Source organism: Sus scrofa, chromosome 1 (assembly GCF_054392235.1).
Source record: "Sus scrofa isolate SSC_HxYL_T2T_F1_AM1 chromosome 1, Sscrofa_HxYL_maternal_Yorkshire_Landrace_v2.0, whole genome shotgun sequence".
NCBI lineage: Eukaryota > Metazoa > Chordata > Mammalia > Artiodactyla > Suidae > Sus > Sus scrofa.
This window is the reverse complement of record NC_139383.1, coordinates 259,969,394-259,992,767: the sequence shown is the minus strand read 5'-3', so window position 1 is coordinate 259,992,767 and position 23,374 is coordinate 259,969,394. Positions and strand designations below refer to the sequence as shown.

Genomic DNA, 23,374 nt, shown 5'->3' with positions numbered 1-23,374 from the left:
AGAAAAGAATAAATAGTAGTTTTTTATCCTGGAAATTTAAAATGGAGGTTTTGAGGGAGTTTTGTTTTTCTTCAATGTTGAAATTTATTGTGTGCATGAGACCTTACACGCAGACTTGGCTCCCAAAGGATGCTATCACTGACTCATCTGAGAGAGATTTAAAAACGTGGTTTCTAATCAAATCATCTTAGAGCCATCAGGTGCTTCCTATGAATTCTGTGGTAATTAAGATTCTGCCATGAGATATTAGTCATTAGGAGCTTTTCTCATAATCCTGTCAGTTCCCCTGGAAGTAGAATGTCTCTTAAGCCATCATTCAGCCATACTGATTTATTGAAACCTAATGACCTGGGGCCACAATTAGGATTCCATAGTGATGAAATGCTTTCTGGTAACTCCTTTTCTCTGGAGGCCAGAGAATGAATTTAGTTATTAAGATCATGTCTCATTTGTATCTGTTTCCAAACTTGGGAGCAAAATGCAGTATCAGCCAAAACACTATCAGCCCTTGAACTCTATATCCAGGGTCCACTTCCTCGTACCAGTCCCTTGAAGGTTGTGAGCCAGAAGAGGAAGTGAAAAATTTAGGAAGCTAGGGTCCAGTTCTCCACTCTGTTTGTTGAGCAAACTCTTTCCACTGACCATCCCATCCTGCAAGTGGCAGAAGAGGCTGGACTTGAGCTATGGCCTTGAGCCAAGAACAGAGGATTCTGGCCAGAAGGAGGTGCACATTACCCAGTGACCATCCTCCTGTCTACCCAGCAGCAGAAACAGGGCCCACGGAAATCCCAAATAAACAGACTGATGAAGCAGAGTTCCTACTCATGCCACAGTGGCTCAGGGATCATCTTTTGTATCTTTCTGGTTTTTTTTCTCTCCTTCCCATTTGCTCCTCTTGGCCCCTTATATCTTTTCTTCACAAAAGTATCTGCCTGGTTACCTTGTTTTCTTCCTGAATAAAGACCACAGGCCTGGCTGTATGTTTCCTCCAACATTCACCAGGATCTGGCATCCTGTTCATTCTTCCCTGCACCCCCATTGCTCCACCATCCAAAGAGTCCTCCTCATTATATCAGATCTCAAGAGACATTCCTCAGCCATAGCAGATGTGTATTAATGGGATAGGAAACATTCACTGGATTGAAACAGACTGAAGGGCTGACCTTCTAGGCTGAGGCTCTTGAGTATCTCCTCCAAACCAACCTCATGGCAGTGAGGATGAACCATTGGAAAAATAATTCCTACCTTTTCACCCTAGACTTCTCCTTTTAACAATTTTAGATCTCCCCAACGCCCAAACTCTTTAAGCTAGTATTCATTGACTTTCATCCTTTCTTCCCAGTGCCACCTCCTGTGATTTTCCTCAGCCCTCCCATCCTCCAGTCCCATACATCAGTTGTGTTCATGATTTCTGTCATGGCAACCTTTTCTATGCCTCTCTAGAATGGCCAATGCCATTCGTGTTCTATAAATAAACCTACCTTTATACATCCCCATCCAGAAAACACATCTGCCTTCAAAACACAGATCTCAGATCTTTTGTCATCTTCCTCTCTTCTCCATCCTCTACACTCCCAAATATAGGAATTTCCTTTTCTATGCTCTTGTAGCTTCTATTTCCACTTCTGTTTAGTTTCTCAATGTTTGTTAGAGACAAGGAGACCCTGGAGTGTCAGATGTAAGTACAGGTCGAAATTAAGGCATTAGGATGGGAAAAGAAGACAAATCAGAGTGTATGGCCACTCTAGCTACACAGTGTAGGTGAAGCACAGATATGTTGACAGTACCCAGACTCAAGGTCATATTTAAGAATGAGGTCAAAGAGTTCAATTCGGGGGTGGTGCGGGCGGGGTCAGACCGACAAGCAGAAGACAGATGCCCTGTAGTTAGACAAGAAGAGGGAAGTGTACAAAGTACTATGGGAATCTGGAGGAGGGGAAGAAATAATTCTACTTGTGGAGGTTGGTCAAGGTCAGCTTTCACTGAGGAGATGGATTTGAGCTGAATTTTGATGAATTTGTATTTGCAGTCTTAAAAAGGGAGAAAGGATATCCCAGGCCTTTGTCATCAATACCCCCAGCAACCAGGGAGATAAATGAGTGATCACACCAGAGGGTAAGGGAGTAGCAGCCCCATTCATTTTCTGTAGAAGTGTTATCACTGCAATTTAGATAATCATTTGCAATTTGTCAGCAAATTATGTGGAAATGGTGATAAAAATTGTCTAGGGCTTTTCTTCAAGTATTCTTATTCAAGAATATTTTAACTCACAGAGTCAGGGAAATTTATAAATTCTGATTCCAAAATCAATGAGGGAACCTATCGAGCGATTCTGTTATAGTGATAATATCTAGTGTTTATACAGAGATTTGCAGTTTGTTATCAAGACTAACAGCTGGCACTTTTGGTGTATTTAGTAAGTGTTCTCCATGCACTATTCATATTTAATCCTCATAGAAAATCTATAGCTAAATCCTGCTCTTACCCAGATTTTACAGATAAGGAAATTGAGGCATAGAGAAAATATATAGCTCTGCCCAAGATCAAATGGCACAACAATTTAAAACTAGGCAATTTGAAGATAAGAGCACAAGCTATTACTTGTCTCAATTCAATCCCTTCTGAATAAGAATGGGTGCATTTTGTTAAGAGAAATACTTGGCCAGAACCATTCCACTGCTAAGTTTTTTTTTGTTTGTTTACTGTTTTTTTTTTGGGGGGGGGTGACTCGAACCTACAGCATATGGAGGTTTCTAGGCTAGGGGTCAAATCAGAGCTACAGCTGCCAGCCTCTGCCACAGCCACAGCAATGTGGGATCTGAGCTGCATCTGTGACCTACACCACAGCTCACGGCAAAGCTGGATCCTTAACCCACTGAGTAAGGCCAGGGATGGAACCCACATCCTCATGGATAATAGTTGGGTTCATTTCTACTTTACCACAATGGGAACTCCCCACTGCTAAGTTCTTTTCAATTCAAGACAGGTAATGGGACTTCAAAAGGACCACTTGGATAACTTTGAAATGTATTTCCTGCATTTGGTTGGTGCAGAAATTGGTGGCCCTCCTGCCTGGAAAATCTAGGGAATAAGAGATTAAGTGTCAAGGCCAGAGCCAGGAGAGCATGTTCATTTTGGCATCAATCTGCTTTCCCAAGTTGTTGGAGCAAGAGATTTGGAGCAAGAGATTTGTATTTGCTGTGGATCAGTTGGGGGCCATGTGGAAGAGAAAATTCTCTGTGTGTTGAGGGGAGTGCATCTTTCTACTCACTCATTGGAATCATTTTGGAGTGAGGGAGGAAACTGGTGGTAGTGGTTGAGAGGCTGGGATCACTAGAATCCTAGGACTGAGGTAAGAGTTGAGAAGGACCAGCTGGAAGAGTGCTGCATCTACCCCTGTCCAGAAACACCCAGGTAGTATCAACCTAGAGTGCAGAGGAAGAGCTGCATAGTGATCTTTGATAAATGACCTAAAGAGACTCACTAATATGCCCCAACCAAAAGGACAGCTTCTAAAGTGTAAATGGTTAGGATGTTAATCAATAGCTTAAAAATCATTACTATGTGGTTACTGTTAGTTGTTAACTTAGCCACGTCATTTGCCCAAGTCACAGTCTCCTCATCTGTCAGATAGCGATAAGACTAGCCCCTCCCATGGAGGTGGGATGGAGAGAGAGAGAGTGCAGGAAGTGGCCAGTATAACACAGGCAGCACTTCCAGTCCCTTGGCCTGGCATAGCCATGTCTTCTTGCTCTTGCTTCTTTTATTCTTCACTTGGCAGGTTGAACGGTAAGCCTCCCCCTGTGGCTGTGCCAAAGCTGGCATCATGACCTGTGAATGTGGCAGGTCCAAATCCCTAGAATAAGTGCTACCCTGTACGGGTCTGTATCTTGTCCTTGTCTGCTCTCAGGACTCCAAGGCCTGGTGGGAGCAGGCTCTATCTGATTTCTTTGCTGGATGGAGGGTCATCTGCTTACACTCATTCACCTACTACCCCATGGCTTAGCAGGCCTCGGATAGAAAGCCTTTGCCTGTTATTAATTACTGGGAATCTGTGAGTAAGAAGTCTTTTTTAATCACCTTCTTCTCCCTGGTTATGTATATATGTGTGGAGAGCAGTGAGAGGGGAGAAGAATCAAGTAAAATGCACTAGCTACCATCTATGGTGTCATAAATTGACAGTAGCCCTAAGGCATTCCTACCAGTACTGCAGGGTTAGTACTGTGTACAATCACATGAAAGAGAACCCCAAGGAAAGTACTTTGTGCTTATGTAGAGGTCACTTCAAAGGGCAAAAATAACAACATTCTCTGTTCTTTATGTATACATGTATAAATGTACACACACACACACACACACACAGACTTTCTGTCAATGCAGCATATGGTAATTGATTAAAAGAGGTTAGACATTGGAGTCAGAAGTCCTGAGTTTGAATCCTGACTTAATTGCTGAGTTGCTGAGTGTACTTAGACAAGTCATGTAATCTTCCTAAAGCTCACTGTACTTACTTGGCAAGTGTGTCAGTAATAACTAATATGCCATAGAGTGGTGGAGATAAGTTAAATATATGATGATATAAAATTAAAACTGAATGATAAGTGTAAATAAATGTTGGAGACTCTGAGGAGCTTTGTAGATAGACATTGGCTGTCATCAGTATCATTAGTTTTGTCCTCGGCTGGATGTGAGCCTTAGTGATTAGATTTCTTTGATGGTAATTATTCTGGGATGACTCTCTCTTTCTCTCTCTTTTTTTTTTTCTTGTCTTTTTTGTCTTTTGTCTTTTTAGGGTTGCATCTGCGGCATATGGAGGTTCCCAGGCTAGGGGTTTAATTGGAGCTGTAGCTGCCGGCCTACAGCACAGCCACAGCAATGCCAGATCCAAGCTGCATCTGGATCTACACCACAGCTCACAGCAATGCCAGATGCTTAACCCACTGAGCGAGGCCAGGGATCGAACCCTCAATCCCATAGTTCCCAGTCGGATTTGTTTCTGCTGTGCCATGACAGGAACTCCTGGGATGACTCTAAAACTCTGGGTTGCTAAATGTATTCTTCAGGTTCCAGAACTTCTCTTGAATGCATGGAGCAGAACTAATATTTTTTTGAGAGACAACTATGTATAAAGTACATGAAGCCTTCCACTACAGCTATAGTGTAGGGTTATATTGTACTCAGCCTCCAAGATGGCCCCAGGGATCCTGTCTTTTGCCATTCACATCTTTGTGTAGCCCTCCCACACACACACTGTGACCAATAGAATATGGCAGAGATTATGGTATGCCCCTTCCAAATTAGGTTATAAAATGCACTGTGGCTTCCATCCTGGGTGTTCTGCATTTTTGCCTCTCAGATCTTGTGCTTTGAAGAAATCATATGCCGTGGTATGAGAGGCTCACAAGGTGAGAAACTGAGACCCCTTCCAACAACCATGTGAGTGGACTTGGAAGTGGATCTTCTCACCCCAGTCAAGCCTTCAGATAACTGTAGCCCCAGTAGACAACTTGACAGCAACCTCATGTGAAGCTTTGAGCTTAAACCACTGAGCTAAGCTACTCCTTTATTCCTGACCCACTGAAACTGTGTAAGATAATAAATGTCTTCAGCTACTAAGTTTTGAGTTAATTTGTTATTCAACAATGGATAACTAATATAGGAGGTATGATCACTCCTATTTTATAGATGAGAAAACTACAAATCAGAGACATTAAGTATTTTTACAATACTAAATTTGAACCAAATCTTTTTTATATCAAAACGAGCACGATCTTACCACTAAATATGCTGCTTTTCCATGATGTATAATATCCCAAAGAGGGGAAAAAATAAATAGAAAAACTAAGATTTTTTCAGGGAAAATACTTTCTTTTTATGTATGATTTTTGCAGGTACTCTAACTGAAGCCCCAAAGAAATATTTTGAATAATGAGTACTCTGAACTGAATATACATCAGAGTTTTTGGGGAGTTCCCATTGTGGTTCAGCAGTAATAAACTCAACTAGTATCCCTGAGGATGTGGTTTGATTCCTGGGCTTCCTCAGTGGGTTAAGGATCTGGCATTGCCATGAGCTATGGTGTAGGTCACAGATGTGGCTCGGATCCTGTATTGCTGTGGCTCTGGTGTAGGCCAGCAGCTATAGCTCCGATTCAACCCCTAGCCTGGGAACTTCCATATGCCACAAGTGTGGCCCTTAAAAAAATAAATAAAAATTAAAAATTGGGTGGTTCCTATTCTCATGGAACTTACAGTCTGTGGTGGAAAAATAGTTCAATAGAAGAATAGAGTTAGATAGTTTAGAGTGATAATTGAGAGCTCTAGAATCTCACAGAACTTGGTAAAAATCTATCATGTAGCATTTGTGTGATTTTGGAAAACTGATTGCTTACTAAGCAATAGACCTTGCTAAACTCTTCAGATCCATCTTCTCTTCCAATGCTAAGCTCTTTACGTGCATTATCATACATACCAAGTGCTAAGCTCATTACATGAATTATCCCATTTAATCCTCATGCCGACCCTATGAGTAAGTATTATTATTACCTCAATTTTATAAATTAGCACCTATCTCATTGGGTTGCTAAGTGAATTAAAACATAATCCACATAAAGAGCTTGACCATGTTGAGCACTGACTAACTGGTTGTGACTAGTATGGGTTACTCCAAAATCAGTTCCTGAGAAGAGATTATATGTGTAAACAGTTCATTTGGAAGAGGATTCAAGAAGCTGTGAGGGAGTAACTAAAGTGACAGAGGGAAAGGAAGCAATTAATAAAGTGTATGTTAATGAGCAGGTACTTCTGTGGGCAACTGGGGCTCAGTCCCACCGGAGACTCCCTGAGACACAGTGTAGAGCACACCTCAGGATTGTCCCAATAGAGCTACGAATATGGGTTATTCATCTACCAACTCATGTGCTTAATTGATTGAAGGTAACCTTGCAGAGCTTCTGGCCTGCCTTGGGTGTGGGTCAGACATGCTCAATGACAACATCTTCAGGCAGAGGTACAGGAATCCCTTGAATAGAGGAAACATCTGCAGAAGACAGAGGTAGGTCCAGATATCCTCTGGGTCAAGTAGTGATTAATTTTCAGTTAATACTGCAGAATGTGATAGGGACATGGTATAGCTTGTCTTGGAACTTATATAAGAGTCACTTTATACACACGGGCAAAAAAGTTAGGACACGCTTCACAGGGATGTTGGGTCAACAGGAGGTGATTAGAGATTTGGGGGAGAAAAGAGAGCGGAGAAATATTCCAGGCAGAGAAGTTTGTATGTGAGATCCAACCAAGGGTCAAAAAAAGGGAAGGTTTATTCTAGAAAATGAAATAAATTTGGCTGTCTGATTTTGAGTTAAGAAAAGAGTCTTGAGAGTTAAGTCTAAAAGGTCAGACTATATAAGTTAGATCATGTAGGACTTATAGGCCATATTGAGGAGTTTAAGCTTTAGCTTCAGAAACATAGAAATCTTAAAAGAAATTTTAATAAATTGATCTTTTGACATATCATTCAAGTTTCTATGAGGAAAGTAATTTGGGGAGAAGGAAGAAATTTGAAAACAAAAAGAAAGATTAGAGGAGTTCCTGTTGTGGCTCTGCAGTAACAAACCCAACCAGCATCCATGAGGATGTGGGTTCCATCCCTGGCCCTGTTCAGTGGGTTAAGGATCTGGCGTTGCTGTGAGCTGCAGTGGAGGCTGCAGACATGGCTCAGACTGTGGTGTAGGCCAGCAGCTGTAGCTCCAGTCCACCCCCTAGCCTGGGAACTTCCATATGCCATGGGTGTGGCCCTAAAAATACAGAAAAGAAAAAAAAAAAAAAGAAAGAAAGATTAGAGAAGCAGCTACAGTAGTTTAGACAAGAGTTAACATAGTCTGCACAAAAATAGAATAAGGGCTTAATAGCGAACATTCATATCTCACATAGTTTTGGTGGGTCAGGAATTTGGGAATAGCTTGTCTGGAGGTTCTGGCTCAGGGTTTCTCATGAGGTTGCCGTCAGAAAGTCAACAAGCACTGCAGTTATCTGAAGACTTGAATGGGGCTGGAAGATCTGTTTCCAAAATGTCTCACTCGTGTCGATGTTGGCAGTGTGCCTCAGTTCCTTGCCATGTGGGCCTTTCCATGAGGCTGCTTGACCCCTCATGATGTGGTATCTGGTTTCTTCCAAGATGAGTAAGAGGCTATACATTAAGACCTAGCTTCAAAGGCCAGTCTTATCCAATATGGGAGAAGCCTATACTGTACAAGAATGTAAATACCAGAAGGCTGGGACCATGGAGACCTGTCTTAGAGGGCTATCTGACCTTAGTCCCCAGTGGTTCTTATCCCTCCCACATATAAAACACACTCACTCTTCCCCAAGGCTCCCCAAAACCTCATTCTATTACTGTGTCAAATTGAACTCCAGAATCTCTTCCTCTTGATCTGAACTCCTGTAAACTAAAGAGAAAAATTATCTGCCCCCAATATAATGGTGGGACAGGCATTTGGCTAACTGCTGTAGACATGTCTGTTCTAAAGAGGGCACAAGAACATTTCTGAAGTCTAGCCAGGCAAATGTTGGAATTCCTTTGATGACTCTCCAGTCTTGTTGATGCTGAGGAACAGTCCTTGACACGCCATTGTTCTTGGATCTGCCCTGCTGTTGCCTTGAATTGGACATGTAGGCCAAACAAAAATAACTGTGTGTCACTGAGATTGTATGTGTTGTTTTTCAGGACAGTGTAACCTAGCCCAGCATGACTGGTAGAGCTATCGTGGGGGGGAAGGCATGTGAAGGGAAGGCAGGGGAGTCTGCAATGGAAATGGAGAAGTGACCAGGGAGACACAAGAAAAATCAATGAGTTTCAGGATTAAGGATGAGAGTCCTTCAAGAAGTGGGGAGTAATCCAGTACCTCTGAGAGGTCAAATTTAAAATGCCTTGGGAATGATTAGGTTCTTCGGTTTAGGGAAAAGATGGCTTGGGAACACATAGGAGCCATTTCAGTAGAATGGAAAGATCAGAAGTTAGAGTATAATGGACTGAGGAGTGAACGAGAGGTAGGAAGTGTTGGCTGTGAAGGGTGGTTGTTGGAGGGAAACGTGGGCATCAGGAGGTTTTATTATAGTGGGAGAGAGTCAGCATTTTGAAGCTTATAGAAAGGAACAAGTAAATGGAAAAAGGAAGAAACTCAAGACAAGATGAGGTCCCTGAGAAGGCAACAGGGAATGGAAACCAGGGTTAGAGAGAACTTCTTGACAGGAGAGGAGGAAAGGACAAGGTAGTTCTCCTGGAAGTGTCTGAGTGTAGAGTAAGAAGTCTGGGGGGTACTTGGTATGTTCAGGTTACACAAGAGCTTCTCCATGGCTGGAGGGCTAGAAGGACGCTGTAGGAGGAGAACGGGAAAATAGGAGCAAAGGGGTTCCCACTTGAATGACCTGGAGTGATACATTTAGCCTGTATCATATAAATAATGGTTATTCATTTAGGGATTTCAAGCAGTATGAGGTGACGTTCCTTATAGACAGGATTGATGACCAATTACCTATGAGAATGAGGGAGGAGAATGGTCCTGCCATTCTTGGAAGGCTGTGGGATGTTGATGCCATTGACCCACATAAGGACTACCAGGGGAGTAACGGGATTAGGCATTCATTTTGGCAACCTTGGAACATATTCAGAATTGCTGCTGAGCTAAAAGAACCAGTCTCCATATCACTGATGGAAAGTGGACCTAGCAGTGCTGGGTTGTCAAAGCTTCTGAGGCCATATCAACACTGAGCAAAATGATGATGCTGAAAATGACTTTCCACGTAATCAATGGAATTAGAGATAAACTTGAAAGTGAACTTTTCCTGCATCTAGCTGATGCCCACCAGAACCAAGGGACCGAAGAGATCCAGGCAAAGTTGTCAGTTTATAGACAGAAGCACTGAGTACCACAAATGCAAGCCATCTCATAGCTGATCTAGCCCTGGTAGCAGTGAAAAATGGGTTCAGGTATATGACTTTAGCTACCTCACTTGACACCTGAGTGTCATATTCCTCTCGTAAGATGCTGATGTGAAGGCCTATCATGAAAGGATATGCCGTAAAGACTTTGATACTTTGCTTTTCATTATTTACGTCGTGTTTACGATGTTACAGGAATTTTTCTAGGCATTTTACTTAGGTTAACTCATTCAGTCCTTATAACCATCATATTGGGTAGGACTATTACTGTCTGTATTTTTTTTTAATGGGAAAAATGAGACAACAAGAGGAGAAGGAACTTGGCCACAGCCACCTAGGTCTTCAAAGGCAAATCTAGGATGAGCACCAAGACCTCCTGACCATGCTTTCCATGCTTTTAACTGAATAAACACAAGCATTTTCCAGCTGTGTCTTCATGTACCTGTGTGTGGCTTGTTTCCAGGATATGGCTTATGCCTGAGGAAATGCTAGGAACACTGTGACGTTCAAGGGTCATAGAAGTTTCTGTTAGCATATCATGAACATCCTCTCCCCAGGCCCTCAGCCAGGCGTGTGTTAACGCTGTTAGCTCTGCTCTGAGGGGAGGTGGACACCCCGGAGGCTGGCTGGCTCTGCAGCAGCTGACTGAGTCAGGAGGATTGGTGAGGACTGTGGGAACCCACATCCTAGGGGACCCACCACCTGGGGTCTGTCCTATCTGCTCATGTTCATCTCAAAAGGCTCTACATTGCTCGTTTCTGCATTGAATGTTTCTCATTGTCCTCGTGCATTTATTCTGGTTCATTCATTTCAGAGAAGGTCCCGGACTTCGGGGAATTGTGTTAGAATTGGAAGTAAATCCGTATTCTCCTGCTTATCTATTAAATGGTAGTTAGAAGAATGTGGACTCCTCATTTGTCTCTGGCAGAAATATAAAAAGGGAGTGACCTTAGCTTTTCCATATAAACAGGAAGAATGATAAACCCACGGGACCAGAAAGACTCAGTATTTCAGAGTCATTCTAATCAACTAAACACACATTGCCAGGGTTGGTAAGAACCTTAAAATTCCATCTGTGCAAGTGCCCATTTGATGCTTAGAGCTCCTCTACCCCTCTATGGAATCAGCAAGGACATGTAGCAGGTTCAGTGCCTCCAGAGATAAGCACCTCACTCCTTTGTGAATTGGTCAAATCCCCATCTAGAAATTTCTGAATACTAGAAACTCTTCATTACTCCGAGCCCAAAGATTTCTTTCTGCAACTTCTCCCTATTGATCCTAGTCCCAATTTACAAAAAAAAGTGATTCTCCAGTGTCCCTAACTAGTATCCTGGACAGTGGAGTACAAGCAGTAACTGTCTCACAGAAATCTCTCCTGCTGTTTCCTTGTTTAAAATGGAAATAGCTGTCTTTTCTTTCACCATCAAAGTCCTTTCTTCCCCAAACTTCAAATAAAGTACTTTCAAGATTTCAAAGCTTTTCATATTCTAAATGACCTAATTGTTTTATCGAAAGAGAAAAGAATGGAGCCACCCAAACCCTTCCACATGCAGATATTTGAGGAACACCTGGTACCTGGGAAGTATTAATCCAGGTCCTGGTCACAGGAGGAAATGATTTGGGTAATCACATCTGGTGCTGGACACGATCATTCTGCTATTCTGTGCGGACCCAGGAACCAGCCTGTGTCTCAGATCAAAGGAGCAGTCGGGCCGCAGGGGAGCTGGTGGAGAATCCCTGCAGGGGCAGCAGCCAGAGAGTGACAGGGGATGGGCGGGAAAGCTGGTTTCCCAAGAATGACCAACTACATAATTTCCAGCCCTGGCGCAAAAGGAAAATGTGGAGCCTCTGGTTAAAATTATTAAGAATTGGAAGATGGCAACAACAGAGCCTTAAACCAAGCACAGGCTCTGGGCAGCCGTGTACGAACCACACCAAACCTCCCGCCTGTGTGGTTGGTCCCCTTTGTTCTGCTCAGGGAACCCCATGCTGAGTAGGGCAGAGGATGCCAAGGGGCTGGACCTTCCTCCTCTTCTTCCTCAGGCCCCCTACAGAAAGACAATGGGACCACGTCCACTGGCTGCCTACTTAGTGCATTTCCTACTCCACTCACCCTACTTTCTCATCCAAAGGCAAGGAAGCATTAAGACACAAATGTATCACTTTCTAAAATGTCTAAAAGTAGTTTACAGAGTTGGGTTGAAAGTAGCTATCACCTAATTCCAAAGTTCAACACCCACTGGCCATCTCCCCTGACCATCTTCTAGGATGTCAGATGAGATCTCTGAGCCATATTTCCTCCATCTCTAGAGTGGGAATGATAGAGTAGGGATTGCCTTTACATCATAGGCAGCATTAGATAAAAATAATTTATGTAGCCCTGAGCTGTGGTGTAGGTCACAAACCCGGCTCAGATCGCTCCTTGCTGTGGCTCTGGCATAGGCTGGCAGCTGCAGTTTCAATTTGACCCCTAGCCTGGGAACCTCCATATGCCGTGGGTACAGCCCTAAAGACAAAAGACAAAATAGTAGTAATAATAATAATAATATATGTAAAGTCTTTAACATAGGTCTTGGCATATATGTAGCCAAAGTATTTCATTAACACCTTGTTGGGATGAAAATATGGAGGAGAGAAGGAGTGGGAAGATGGAGAAAGGAGGGAGGGAAGGTAGAAAAGGAACAGAAAAGGAGTGGGCATGGCCCGTGGTCCTCTGTGCTTCTGCCTGGAATGCCCTCTCCCTGGCAAAGCTCATCCTGAGTCCCAGCTCCAGCGTCGTTTCCTCTGGACTTCCCTCTGCCAGGGGTCTCAGGAGAGGGAATGGTGAGTGTCTGCTTTCTTTTCTGCCACTAGACCCAGTGCTCCTAAAAGACACCCTTCATGTCATCCCCGCCTCTCTGTCCCCAAAGTCTAGTCCCACCTTGCACAGAGGAAGTGCTCTGTTCACACTCATTGAAAGAAGGAAGGGAAAGGAAGGAAGAGAGAAGAAAGAAACTGAGTGATTGCAGAGAGGGAAGACCTGCAGACCTACAGTCTCCAGGGCAGTTGGTTCACTGTGGTGTTGCCTGTTACAAGGGACCAGTTTTTTCAATGCCTATGACTTTCTCAGGCCCACCAGGCACCCTCACTACCTCTCCACAAGCCTCAACTTATAGCCCCAACTGACCCCAAGGTCTTCCCCAGAATGATGCAAAAGAAAAGAGAAGAAAAAGAAGTGTGGTGGGAGGAGTGAGAAAAATGGGGAGAGAAATGAAGGGAAGGACCAGGAGATGCTACCTTCTCCCTACCCATCACCTCCCCACCACCCACCTAACCCCAGCCATGGACCCTGGCAGAGTAAGAGGCTCAGGGGATTCCTGTTCTGAGCCAGCCCAGGCAAAGCAGTGGAGAGGAGGAGGCAGAGGGGAGAGGGGGAGGCAGAGACAGAAGAGCATGCTAAAGGCAAGGGGCATGGGGGTGTGTCTTGTGGGGTGTTGTCTCAAGAGGGTTGGTCAATTGCTGACCTGTGTTGAGGGGGAGGAGTGGGGCTGGGATCTGAAGGTGGTAGCCCAGAGTGGGAGCAACCCCCCTCCTTGACACCTAGGAAGATATAGAGAGGGCAATGAGGGCAAGGCTGGAACTGTGGGTTAGAACACGGGCTGCAGTCCTTGCTGTGCATGGTCAGGTCAGGCTTTTTGGAATATAGAAGCTGATATTCTCCTTAGGCACCTAAAATGGCAAAGCCCCACTTGGGGTGGAGTGGGGCTTACACACACACTTACAACCTGGTGCTTCTAAAATCAATTCTCCTCATCTCTCCTAGACCCTCTCCACCACTTTCTCGACTGTCTCCTCCTGCAGTCCGCATCCGAGAGGACTTCATGCATCTAAGTGAGTCCAGCCAGAAACATCAGTATCTTCCTTCACTCCTCCCTGCCGCACCCTCCCACAGACAATCTCTCATCCTGTCATTCTACTCACCCATTCCCCAGCCTTGTCCTTTCATTCGGGCCACCATCGCCTTGAACGGAGAGCTCCTCTCCCTTCTTCCTTCCCTGGCCTCCTCTCATTAGGCTTCTGGGCTACAGCAAGTGACTTATCTACCGCACCTTGGTTTTTCTTTCCAAATAAACCTGGCCATATCTCCTTTGGTGTTTGCAGGAACAACTCTTTGGCCTGACTTTCAAGGCACTGGGTGATGTGTCCCCAGCCTACCTCTCTGGCCTCATCCCTTCCCACCCTCTCCACGTATCCCAGAGGCAGCCATCTGCCAAACCTCCGTGCCTTTGCTCAGGCTGTGTCCTCTGCCACGAATGCCGTCCTGCTCCACACTGGCCTGATCATTTCTGACTCATCCCATAGGAAGAGCTCAGCTAAATTGCCCCGTCCTTACTGAGCTCCAAACCTCCGATGGAGTTCTTTAGCCCACAGCCTGCTCCCCAGACCCTGGATTGGAGCCCTAATCACCTTGTGTGCTAATTAGCAGTCCCTACCTGTTGTGTCCCCTCTCTGGAGGCTGTGACACTCCCTGGTCAGAACAGACATCAGTGGAGAGCGGTTGAACTGAACATCTTTGCTGTTAAGTCTGGCACCTGGAGCTGACAGTAACTGGGGCACAACTGCCTAATTTAAACACTCTGGAGACACTGTCTTTGCTTCTGTCAAATCCACCCTGGCGGATCCTCTGGGGGAAGAGATGAGATTAGCATGGACAAGCATATTACCGTAAGCGGCACATCAGAGACTCGTAATTAGGAGATAAACATCTGGATCACACGCATTTCAGCAGTTATAGTCTACCCAGAGAGCCTGCCCACAAGTCACACAGAAGGAATGGGTACCGGGTCACATGGCTTTTTATCAGTGCAGTTATATAATATCTGCACACTCATCTGAGGGAGTGTGGACCAGTGGGCAGGAAGCTTGGGTGTCACCCCTCCTTGCTAAAGCCTGGAGATGTGAGTTCCAGAAAGGAACAGCAGCTGAGTTGAGAGGGGGTCAAGTTGGTCCTCTCTGTACAGGGCTATGGAGCACCCTGGCTATGTAGGGGCATTTTGGGAAAATAATCTTAGCTGCTGCCCACAGGATGCCAGCAAAACCTCACTTGATCAGTCTCTTTTCTCACTGAGTTCTCATTTCCCTACTATCCTGTTATAAAAGCCGCACTGTCTCGGGTAGCGTTTTCCAAAGTTCTCTCTCATGCACGGTCTCATTAGAGGTGATGTGGGGAACAACCTGAGGATGAGAGAAGGGGAGCCATATGGTCAGAATTACTCAGCAAGTGGGTGGTAAGTGGCAAAGACAGGATCCACAGCCAGTCCTATCTGTTATATCCTTTTCTCTTGATGCGTCTGTCTGTGGTGGGTTGAATAGGGACCACCTCCCCCAAGCTTGTGTCCCTTCAGAATCTCAGTGGCATAAGAATCTTTGCAGATACAATTAAGAGAAGGATCTCAAGATGAGATTGTCCTGGATTAGGATGCGCCTTAAACCCAAGAACAGGTGTCCTATAAGGACAGAAAGGAAGAAGACACAACACACAGAGGAGCTGGCCATGTGAAGACGGAGGCAGAGACTGGAGTGATGAGTCTGCAAGCCAAAGAACACCCAGGATTGCCAGCAGGCACCAGAAACTGCGAGAGGCATGGGCTGGATCCTCCTTCAGAAAGAGCCAAACTCTGACAACACCTTGATTTTGGAGTCCTGGCCACCATAACTGTCAGAAAATGGATTTCTTTTAAGACACCCGGTTTGTGGTAATTTGTTATAGCAGCTCTAAGAAACTACCTTTACCTAAGTTACCCCTTGCTGTCAGTTACACAAGGCAGTTGAAAATCCCTAATACCAGCAAACCATTAAAAATTGCTTTTCATTTCATTTCATTCTTGCAAGGGAATGAAATCCCCCCCAGTGCCTTGGCTAGATCTTTATCAAGGAGGATAGAATTTGACAGAGAAGATGGGAAAGGAAAAGAGTTTAGATGGCCCATTATGTACCATCAGTAAGGAAATAACTGTTACCTTAATCATTAAACAATTTAGCATGATCAGTGGTATTTCAGCCACATTTTACACACGAAGCAAGCAAGACTCCAATCCAGGGTTGGAACTGTGCTGACCAGTGGCAAACCCTACCTCCTGCACGGCCAAATTATTGCTCTTTGCTTGCTCCGTGACGGTGTCCAGATCAAGGGTCCATCCCCTACACCCAGGAACCTGCACTTCAGATTCTCAGAGGGGCTCAGCCCTGCTCACCCTCTACCTCAGTTCTCATCCTAATCCTCTTGTTCACCTATAATGTTTGCCCAGGTCACAGGAAAAGCTTGTCTCTCTAGCATGAGTACAGTGGAGACCCCAGGCCTCCCCCAAGGGGTCTGAGGAGTCCAGTGGCCTCAACTTACGCAGTTCAGAGACTGGGATCTGATTTAGAACTTCATATATGTTCAGCACTGGCCCCAGGCAAACTGTGCTAGGCTCTCTGCAGAGAGCTAATCCTCACTAATGCCTCTGGGCCTCATTTTCCCCTTATGTAAAATGGGGGATGAAGTGATAGTTCTTAATCTGGACCAATTCTGTTGCTTACCACTTAAATCACTCTCCTTTCCCAAACTTCCCATCTTGCATGGGGTCTGAGCAGCCAGTGAGAGACCATACACTGAAGAAGAAGATGCAAAGCTGCATTCAGAGAGCTGAGTGGAGATTAGCAGTTATTCTTCAATAAGCCTAATTGTATTTGAATTGGACTATTTCTTCAGCTGCCACAGCATTTTCGACAGCCCAGCATAGCACTTAAAAAGTGTGGCTCTGGAGCCAGACCACCTGGGTTGCATCCCAGCCCTGCTATTTACTACACTGTGGTCTTGGGCAAGTAACCTAATCTCCCCAATTCCTTAGTTTCCTCATCTGTAAAGCTGGAAAATGCTAGTTCATACCTCATGGGGCTCTTGTAAAGATTAAATGAGTTAGTACACATAAAGCTCTTAAAACAGGACCCAGAACTAGGGAGCATTGAACAAATATTGGCTTTTAACATTTAATATTTTTCAAAAACATATTTTTGTGTTCCAATTACTTTGCAATCATAGGAAATGATCCAGACCTGGCTTTGCTGTCCTTCTGCTGACATCATCTAACATTTAGATTGGAACTAAGAATGTGCTTCTATAAAATGCAGGTGGAAATAATAACCCAGAGGAATTCTCTTCATTAGAACTGAAAATGGAGAGGTGGCTTGGTATAGTGAAGTCTCTACCTCGAGCCAAAACTCTGTCACAAAGGACTGTGTGCTTTGGGGCAAGTTGCTTCTTTTTCGTGAGATTCAACTTACTAATCTGCAAAATCTGCACACAGGTGCATGTGTGTGCAGGCAGGCGTTAGCCAATGGCAGGAGGGGTGGAGAGAAAATGTGGTTGAACCAGGCGATGGTCTAAGTCTGCACTTCAAGGTCACTTCTGGAATGTGGCAGAAGCTGCTGATTCCCAGTGCCAGGCGTCTATCTCTGTCACAGAGGCTTGAACAAGTAGGAGGGATAATGAGAGAGATGACCAGTTCAAGACAACCTCAGGACAAAGAGCAGGCAGCAAGCTTTGGACTCAGGCCAGACAAAGAAGGTACCAATGTACTCAGGTCTGCAGGGCCAGGCAAGATGTTGACCGAGCCAGGGCTTCTCAGGGTCCAAGGTGGGGTCCAGCAAGGAAACAGGGATGGGGGATGCTACCCAAGTCATTCTCTGATCAGGAGCAAAGAAGCACTCTGGCCAGACCGCAAAGACCAGCAATGTCAGAACCTCAGAACAGACCGGGGCTGCAGCATGTCATGTTGACACAGACACTCAAAACACAAGTCACTTTTCTCTAAGTCTAGCCTTTCCGAACTTCCCAAACAACCGTATTTTATAGCCTCAAATCCCAGGAGTGTCATTCTATTCAGCCAACATCTTTTTCATTCCCGGGCTCTCCGAGAGTGTGGCATGAAGAAGTGTCACAACCACGTGACGAACTTGCAGTTGGAATTGAGGAGTGTGGCCACCTTCCAGCACACTTGCTCTGTGACCTCATATATGACATACTATCTCTTGGCTTCTTTCCTTTGTCTCTCAAACCAAGAGGATGGACCTGTCAGGCTCTAAACATCTTCTAGCTCTGGAATATACTTCACTTTTAATAGCTCTACAATTTTAGTTTTTCATGTGAAACCTCTTTTTTTTTTCAAGAGTCTCAGATCACACAAAATAGAACATTCCCTGTACTTTTCTTAATAATCCCAAAGGGAAAGTAATACGTATCCCCGACCTGGAAGGATGTACAGTCACTTGGCCGCTTTGTCATGAAGAAACTTCGGGAAACACTCTTTTACTTAAGGAGCACATGTTTTGGAATTAGAGGCCTTGGGCTTGAAAAGTCTCCTGACTTTGCTCAAGATTCTATCTGTCCTTTGCTTTTTAACACCCCTTTGTATGCATTCACGAAGAGTTCAAAAGAAGCACGGCTAGCCATCTCTTAAGAATTTCCTAATGCTATTTTCCCAATACTCTTGATTTCGGGCTTTCCAAGGTTTATTTCATTTCTGATATCTACTTGAGTCCTCCATATTTCAAGGACTCATTTAGACAGAGATCCTTAGGCACCAGTCTTAACTTTTCAGACTTGCCTCAAAACCCCGGAGGCTACCCTGATTCTAATACCAGCAGCTGCCCTGGCTACTCTGTGTGAGACACTCACCCGAGGAGCCCCTCCGGTCTCTCTCCTTCCCACATCCCCTCTCAGAGAGGACTTGAGTGATAACCTCATCTCTAAACTGAGCATGATGCTCCATTCCCCAGCAAATCTAGGAAAGGGGGCTTTGGCAATGGAAAACAGCCACATACACTATTCTGGTTGGAATACTCGTTTGGAAGAATGGAGAAGGTAGCTGATGCAGCTGGGTTCTACTGTTGGCCCAGTTTGAGCCTGGAAGAAAGCAGCCCCCTCCTCCCTGTGATGCCCCCCTTCAGAAAAAGCAGACTTCGGAATTTGCCAGCTCTTTGCCTTGGAAGGGTCAGGATGCGGTTCCTCTGAATACAATGGGGAATTCAAAACATATAGTGCAGCATACAGTATGAATTGGGCCCAGGCCCTGAGTGCTGTGCATGTTGCAGAGGAAAGAGGGAAGTGGTGGGAGGGGGTGTAATTTGTGTGGAGGAATGACAGATGTGGTTGATCCACTTTGGATTTATCTGCCCATCTGGACTTTCAAAAGAAAAGAAAGTGGTGTGGTAACAATTTCATAGCAAAGGCCACAGGCTGGTTAATCTTCGGGGATTTTTTTTTGAGCTAACTTCTGAAAACGTCGATTTGGCCTATTGATTTCATATTAATTGCCTCTGACTAGCTGGCGCACGGCCAGAGAAATCCCGGCACGCTGCGTGCTGCAGTTGTCGATCCTGCCTTCTCTGGAGTCCTCTGGGGTGCAGCATGGCTGGGTGGCTTCTGCCATGGCACGTGGGCCCTCTTCTAGGAAGTGCTTTTGGCCAGACTCAGGGATTCTGAAATGGAAGGAACGTTGGTGATGCCGGAGAAAAATTAACCCTCAACGGGCAATATTAGCTGTCCTGGAAACTGAGCCCATTTTGTTTGGGATCTGGGCCAAGATGCTGAGCTTCCAAAAGGCTCAGAAAGAGAGAGGGAGGGGGGCAGGGAAAAGAGAGGGTGAGAGAAAGAAAAGAGAGGCAGGAAGAGTGAAGGAAATACAAAGAGAGAAAACCAGCAGAGAGAAACAGAGGACGAGAAAGGATAAACCAAGAAATAGAGACATTGTGAGAGACAGACAGAAACTTGCAGAGATAGAAGGGGATGAAGACAGAGCCACGGAGAGAGAGTCAGAAATAAGGAGAAGCAGAGAGAGATGATGGGAAGACAGAGAGAGAGAGAGAGGCCAGAAAGAGACAAAGGGAAACAGAGATAGAGACAGAGAACACAGAGAGACAGTGACTTAGAGAAAGAACAGCCTAGGAACCCAGAGACAGAGATGTATATTTGGAAATAAGAGAGAGATTGATGGGTAAGAGACTCATCCTGCCAAAAGAGGAAACGTGGAAACACGGAAAGGGCCGGGAGTTGGCCAGAGTGCAGAGATAAGAAGAAAGCATGATAACAAGGGGCCTGACAAGTTAAGAGATGAAGGAAACTCCCTCAGTGTCAGCCCCAGGGAAATGCAGGGGCCCTAAGAACAGCCTCACCCTGGGGCTGCTGGGCTGCACACCCTGAGCCCCTGCAGCTTCCCCTGGCCGGCCAGCTCCCGGGGCGACAGCTTAGGACCATTGCCTGCAGCCCCCCAGGAAGCCAAGCTGTGGCCTCAGTGCAGTTCCCATCCCAGGGCCTGCAGAACCGGTTAACGTGTTGTTGTGTGATGGAACAATGCCTGAATCATGAACAACTGAAAACAAACCAGGAGAACAAAGCGGGGAGGAAGAAACCCCACAGTAATATTTTGGAATCCTAATTTGCTACGTGCAGTTGCTAAGCAGTTTCCTGCTGTGTGCGTTTCTCGCAGTCTTGGAAAGTAAGAGGCCTCCGAGGAAAAGCAGGTGTCCGGGTGGTGTGCTGTGTGGTCTCCGAAATCTCTGCAGTGGAAGGTCTGCTTTTCTTGGGCAGCCAGGAGAAGTGCAACTGTCTTGAGAAACAAAGTAAAAGGTGACTGACTTCTGAGCCTCTGTGGCTCAATTCCCTCCCAAGAACCCACCACATGGGGGAAAAAAAAAAAACAATGGCCATTTAATAGCAGGGACCTGCCATCACATAAGTCAGGAACCTGGCTCATGAGCCCTTCTCTTTCTCGTTACTCACCGGGTCACTGGGTCACTGAAACCCCCTCTGCCTCCATGGCGTGGCTGTAAGCCTGACTATTCTATGTCCTGACATCACTGCCCTATGCCTCTAGCCTGTGCCATTTCCCTCCAACACAGATCTAACGATGTCACCTAAGGGCAGAGGCTGTATCCTACCCATCTCTTTGGGCCAGTGCTTAGCACAGGGAAGATGCTTGGTCTGTGATTACCAAATGATTGAAAACTCCAGTGTGATAATGTCGTGGATCCCCAGGAGCTGGTCATCTGGCCCAGCACTGTCACCTTCGAGATGAATGAACTCAAAAACAAGTTGGGGAAGATACCCACGTTCCTAGTTTGTGCTCACTCAGTGTCAGTGCAGGTCTTGGTCATTTTTAACCCAAAGTTTTACACTGTTTTCAGGTTCATTTCCAACATCTCACCTCCCACTTTGGTTCACAGTAGTTCCGTGGGGATATGCCATTACTAGTGAACGTTCCAACCTGCCCAGAGATGCCAGTGGGCTGTGACTAGAGCCCGTAGCCTCAGCAGGTGAAGTTCTTATTTATTTGAGACCCTACCTATTAGAGGTATCTTGATCATGAGCAATAGATCTACTGGTTAACTTGAGAAAAGCAAACCCTAAAAAAAAAAAAAAAAAAAAAGACTATATTGAGAGTGTAAGTGAATTCACGGGAAAGTTAATCAGTCCAGGGATAAACCAGGGTCCAGGGCAGCCCTGAGCATCCAGGCTGCAGGAAGCTGTGGACAGGCTTCTCACATCTTAGCTCCTGGGATGAGCTAAGTGCTAGTTGGATTCTCCCTCCTGTAGCTGCTCAGAACTCCTTGGGAGAGAGTCTGAGTGATTTAGATCTGACAGGCTCCCCTTGGCCAAGAAGGCTCCCCTTGGCCAGGAAAGGGGAGAAGTTCTAAGTAAAAATGCCACCAAGACTGATGCTCAGTCCCACACAGACCGCATGACGCAGAGGCACAGAAGTGCCCTAAAGAGTACTTTGGGTACTGTTGTGAAGGGGGAGGGAGGGGACGCTGGCGAAGCAATGACACCCGCTCAGGGAGTCCTGTGAGCCTCCACGGGGTGAGCCAGAGCCTTGTTGCTCAGGTCATTCAAATTTAGGGTGATCTCTGTGCTTCCTTTTCCAGTTGTTTGGGAGTGTGGCGGGGCCTAGTATCTGAGGAGGGAGAAGGGGAGACAGTGACCAGGCTTGGTTTGGGGAAGAGCAGAGGGATGGGGTTGTCCATGGTCACCAGAGCTGGGAAACAAGTAGGGAAGGATCACTCTGGCCCCAAAGCAGAAGGACAAAGAAGAGACCATGACAGGGGTGTGGCTTTTTCTTGGCTTTCATTGTTTGGAAACCCCAATTCTATATGTAGGCTACATAGTATAGGCTAATATACTTTGTGTTATCAATCTTATATGAGAATATAGGAGGATATTTTCCAAAGATAGAAGTCTCAGCCATTCAGCCAAATGAGCTTATCCTTTGGCAACGATTATAAAATCCTCATGCCCATGACAGATCAGGGTGAGCAGAACCTAGTCTTGTATTGTCCCAGTGAACACTCACTCACTGCTTACTGCTCACCATGACCTTGTCCCCAGCTCTTTCACATAATGGAATATGTCGTGATGCCTTTGTGATTCCATTGTGCTTTCTATTTACAATAATCCAAAGCCTTAGTTAAACACACACACACACACACACAGAACTTTCTGCTTAGAAATACAGATACTACTCCCAATGATGAGCATCAAGTTTGAAACTTGGCGGATCTTCAGGTTGAACACCTGGACCATTCTGGCTGCTGCCAGTGGCTCAAGGAATGTGCATCTATTTCAGTACAGCCCACACAATAATTAAAAGGACAATTTGCTTCTACATAAAGAATCACAGAATGCAGCCCCAAACCACATAAAAGCTGTTTCTGCTCTCACTGCAGTTTGGCTCTCCCTGGCTGGCCACAGTCTGTCCTGGGAATAGTGACTGCTTTGTCTAGGGACTTTCAGAGGCAGCAAAGTTGTGGGGAAAAATCCCTGGGTCCTTACCTTGATCCATCATTCCCATGGAGCTACGCTGACCTGCAGATTTCCCATCTGCAAGTTGGAAATGAGTGCAAACTCTGCCTTTCTCAAGGTGGCGGTACAGATCAAAATGAAGAAATGTGTGAGAGATGTCTTCAAATGACATAAAAGCTCTATATGAATAAACATCCTATTTGCATTGACTTCTTTGAACATAACACTAGCATTTCTCCAGAAGTGCACACAAAGATATCCGGGTAGGATTCAGTAGCACCATGGGAAGAAGGGTGAGGGAATATAATCCAGAAAGTACCAGCAAAATTGTGGGTCCCCACAGTTGAATGCAACCCTAAGTCAAGGGTGTGTTGGTAAATATTTAACAACCATCTCTCTGAATGGGAAAAAAAAAGGCCTCAGTTATAGCAAGTTATATTATTTACCAGTTTTCAGGGTCTGAATTCTGCCAACCACAGCCAACACCAAGACATCAACGTGACATCTACTGGCTAGCAGAACTCCTGGGAATCCCCATCTCCCTCTTTCTCTGTGTGTGTGTGTGTGTGTGTGTGTGTGTGTGTCTGTGTCTTTGTCTGTCTCTCTCGGTGCAATCAT

General features: G+C 45.3%; 1 protein-coding gene across 3 annotated transcripts in view; it reads left to right on the top strand.

The window, feature by feature from the left end:
- Positions 1 to 23,374, top strand: part of LOC146407135 (uncharacterized) — a 975,296-nt gene that overhangs the window by 752,251 nt on the left and 199,671 nt on the right. Inside the window, exon 6 of one of the 3 annotated variants that reach the window (XR_014825610.1) lies at positions 17,003 to 21,386. The exons of the other annotated variants lie outside the window; for them this stretch is intronic. The gene's annotated coding sequence lies outside the window, so the exon portion shown is untranslated. Of the gene's footprint in view, positions 1 to 17,002; positions 21,387 to 23,374 lie in introns of those variants that run through there. 3 annotated transcript variants of the gene reach the window in all.